Here is a 4,823-nt window from a genome sequence, read left to right as displayed (position 1 = left end):
TTAAACATAAAACATAAAATGTTAAAGACATTTTGTTGATATACATTTAAAATATTCATTTCTTTAAAAAGTTGTTTCGTATGAAAAAACCGATTTTTAAAATTTAATGCGCGAGCTGCGTGTTTCTGATGAAGGTAAAGAGATTTTAATTTTGTTCTATGAGTGCTTCCCCATATAATATTTGCGTAGTTTATATGACAATGTTTAATTGAATAATGTAATTGTGTTAACTGGTGTTTACATAATATATTTCTTGCTTTAAAGAGAATTCCGATGCATTTAGCGATTTTATAGGAGGTATTATCAATATGATTTCTCCAAGATAGATTCTCATCAATATATACTCCAAGAAACTTAGTAACTTTTTCTATTTTTATTATTATATTATCAATTAAAAGGTTTGGCATGATATGAGGCAGTTTCTGTTTTTTTGAAGGTGGATAAAAAAGTATCCATTTAGTTTTTTCTGTATTTAGAGACAATCTATGATGTTTAAATTAAACAGATACTTTTTTTTATTCATTTGTCATATTAGTAAAAAGCATATTAATATCTTTATGAGACAAAAACAAGTTAGTGTCATCTGCAAAATTTATTGTTGTTAAATTTGAATATTCATGAAGATCATTTATGTATATTAAAAAAATAAGTGGACCAAGTTCGGATCCTTGTGGAACACCACATGTTATATTCATTAATAGATGAGATATAGAATCTTTATTGTAAACAAACTGTTTACGGTTAGTAAGATAACTTTCAAACCATAATAAGGTTTTATCTTTAATACCATATGATATTAGTTTTTTAACAAAATTTGATGATTGACAGTATCAAATGCCTTAGGCAAATCAATAAACACTCCTAGAGTAAAACAAGAGTCTTTAAAAGAGTCAGTTGTATTGCGCGTTAGTTGAAGAATGGCATGCTCGGTTGAATTATGTTTTTTGAAACCAAATTGGTTTTCGTATAGAATTTTATTTTCAACAAGATATGAGTAGATTTGGTTGTACAATATTCTTTCTAAAATTTTTGAAAAAACTGGAGGAACTAAAATAGGGCGATAATTTGTTATATTTGTACGATCCCCTGTCTTTAAGATTGGAGTTACTGTTGCTATTTTTATTTTATCTGGAAAAGACCTTGTGCAACGGATGCTCTGAAGATTTTGCAAAGAATATCTTTTATAACAGCGTAGGAATCAATCACAATATTTGCGGTAATATCATCATACCCAGTAGCTTTATTACGTTTTAATGACTTAAAAGCAACCTCAAATTCATTAAAAGTAAACTCAGTAAAATTTAGATTAGAGCTTGTTGATGTTTCGAACTCATCAACAGATTTTTCTTTAATGAATGAAATACCATTGCTTAATTTTGTACCGATAGTGGGGAAAAGCTTATTAAATTCAAATGCAATATCATTCGAGTCATTTATTAATTTTTTATCAATTTGTATAAAATTTGGGAGTAAATTTTTATTTGGTTTAAGTTTTCCAGACACCTCCTTCATGATTTGCTCGACGCGTTTTGAGTTGTGCTTATATTTATAAAGCAAATTTAAATCGTAGTTTTTTTTGCATTTTTGCGAAGCTTTTCAAATAAGTTTGTAAAAGTTTTATAATTTTGTTTATGTTTATGTTTATGTTTTAATGTTTATGTTTATGTTTATGTCTTGTTTATGTTTATGTTTATGTTCTAATTATATACGACATTTTTTTATTATTTGCTAAAAAAAAAACAATACAAATTAGAAACAAAATTTAATACAAAAATACAAAAAAAATAAAATTTTAATTTTTATTCGGAAATTCCATTTGATATTTTTTCTTCAAATCATTAGTGAATATATATTTTTGTATTTTCTCAAAATTTTCTTGAAAAGAAAAACATGGATCAAAATCATACATGATTCCATCTTTACTTGTATAAAAATCTTTTATTGGGTATTCAAACAAAGCAATTCTAAAGTTATCATACACAGCATCGTTAATAATGATATCATAACCACCAACATTATTTTTAACAATATTCATTTCGAGAAACAAATCCATTTTTATTATGTAATCTAAAAAAAATCAATGTATTTTATAGGCTTTTCTCAATTCTACTTGAACAAAACAAAAATTTATTCTACAAAAAATACAATGAGGTGTACATTCATATAAAGCAATTTCACATAATTTATCATATAACTTTCTATCGTGCTTTTTACAAATAAAATGGAGTAATTCTTTTCGACAACCAATTTTTCTTGCATCTTTTTCACAAATTTCTAAATCCTTTTGATCTAAAATCCACCATTGCATTGGGTTAAATATGCTTTTCTTTTCCTTTTCTTCTGAATAACTTATAACTCGTAGTTCTTCTGGTTTTATTTTATAAACTTCTTTTACAAAATTATCAAATTGTTTTTTACTCATTTCAATTTCCTGCAATGGATAATTTATAGTTACTGGAGGTAAGACAAATCTAAAGTAATCATACCCAGCATCGTCGGTAATGATATCATAACCAGCATGATTATTTTTAACAATAACTATTTCAAGAACCACATCCATTTTTTATTATGTAATCTAAAGATAATTTCACATATTTTTATATAATATTATGATTTTCAAATATTTTAAGTACTATTTCTTTAATATTTTCTTCGCGAATATATCGATGAATGTGATCGAAACTTCTTTTACAATTTTCACAAAGATTAAAACCAACACAATTTTCTTTCGAACACGACTCTGCTCCTTGCATTAACATTCGCATCGTTTGAGTATCATCATGCATAACAGCTGTTTTGAACACAAGTTGAATGATGAAATTTTCAACATGAAATTCAAAATCTGACATTTTTTTATTATGTAATCTAAAAAATACAACAAAAAATTATTTATCTACAAATTTTTTTGAATACGCATTCATCGTATACACAATTTTAGTTTTATGACAATATTGACAAAGTTCCACATATCGATATGGAGAAATTGGTGGTCTAACAAGACCATTTGATGGTCGTATCACTATATTTACTATTTTTTATTATGTAATCTATATTAGTTAACCTTTAAATACAAATTTTTTTTTATAAATACAAATGTAAAAAATAATTAATCTAAGTTAAAAAAATTCATTATATAAAAAACAAGTACAAAAAATTACAAATTTTGAATATTTGTAAACATTACAATAAAATAATTTTAAATAATTTTTTTTAAGTTCAAACGTTCTTCGTGTTTTGATAAATAAACAAAATCTTTCAAAGCAACGTTAATTTTTAGGCGTGAAAGCATAACACTATCCCTTCTAACATACTCTTCTTTTTCTTTATTTAAAAGATATTGATCTTCCTCGATCCCGTTCTTGATATAATAATCATATGCATAATGACCTCGGTTAGAAAATTACGTATGCATAAAAACTTTTTAGTAAATGGTTATTTTCATTAATTATATTTATTACTTTTTCCATTTCGCTTAATATCTCCTCTTGATGATCATCAAATTTTGAAAATTGACGCAAAGTAACAAAATGAAAATATAACACTTGAGAGAATTTCTCCAAATTATGCCATGTTGATTATCACTACTATTAACTTCTTTGCAATGTTGACAAATTCGTTGTGGTAATTTTTGATAATGAATATTTGCATATTTCACAATATGTTTAATATTTCCTTCTTACCATAGACTCATTTATTTAATTAGTTGTCTAAAAAAAATTTACAATAATAATAAAAATATCAATAACAATTACGAAAACAAAACACTATCATGAAAATTAACAGTCTTCAACATTGTTCTTTTTATCAATCTAGAAAAATTTTCTCTCAAATATTTTCTACATTCTAAAATTTGTTTATCTTTTGGTGATATTGGTATTTTGTATTTCTGCCAATGATGAAAAATATCAACGGATTTGTTAGACTCTTTAACATTTTTGAAAGAACTTTCAAATGCATATTGTGTATTTTTATATTGTCCCAAACATAAGGCAATAAACCGTCATCAATGTCACGAATACAATTCCTCATTTCTTTTAACTTTTCTTCGTTAATTTTATTCGTTTCATCGATTTGTAAAAACTGTAACACATCTTGAAATAAATTATACATTGCAACGGTCTTTTCTTTAATCAAATCCCAAATCTTCACTTTTGCAACAGTTTCTATGTTTTTTCAATTTTACCTAAAAAAATAATTACAATTCAACAGATAAATTATTAAATGTATATGCTAAATCCTAATTAAATTCAATATGTTTATAAGCAAAAGTTAATAAATCTGAAAAATTTTCAGCAAAAACTTTTAAATTGTTTATAATTAATTGAGTAAAACTGTCAATTTTCATTAAATTCATCTCCATTAAAATATCCATTTCCATTGCATTAAATTCATATCTTCTAAATGTATCTTCTTTTGAAACATGTTTGTTCTTAATCAAAGCAAAAATATCCAAATATGCATCTATTTTTCTAACGATTTATTTTGAACACTTTGAATAAATAAAGATTTCATATTATCAAAATCAAAAAGTGCATTACTAAATGAAATGGTATAAAAGTTTTCAACGTAACCGCACTTCTTTTTAAACAACAATATTGCTTGGGATCCAGAATTAAAATAGTATCCCAAGCATCCTTGATTTCATAGCAATCCATTTTTTTAATTAGTTTTTCTGAAAAAACTTTACACTTAATTTTTACATTTAACTACAAAAATTAAAAAATTACTTAATTTTACACTTCATATACAAATTATTTTCCACTAAATAATTATCAATGTTTGATTTTTTCATGATATAAAATTAGCCAAAACCACAATTTTGA

The sequence above is a fragment of the Hydra vulgaris genome, chromosome 09, assembly GCF_038396675.1.
Source record: "Hydra vulgaris chromosome 09, alternate assembly HydraT2T_AEP".
Taxonomy (NCBI): Eukaryota; Metazoa; Cnidaria; class Hydrozoa; order Anthoathecata; family Hydridae; genus Hydra; species Hydra vulgaris.
This window is presented reverse-complemented; position numbering follows the sequence as displayed.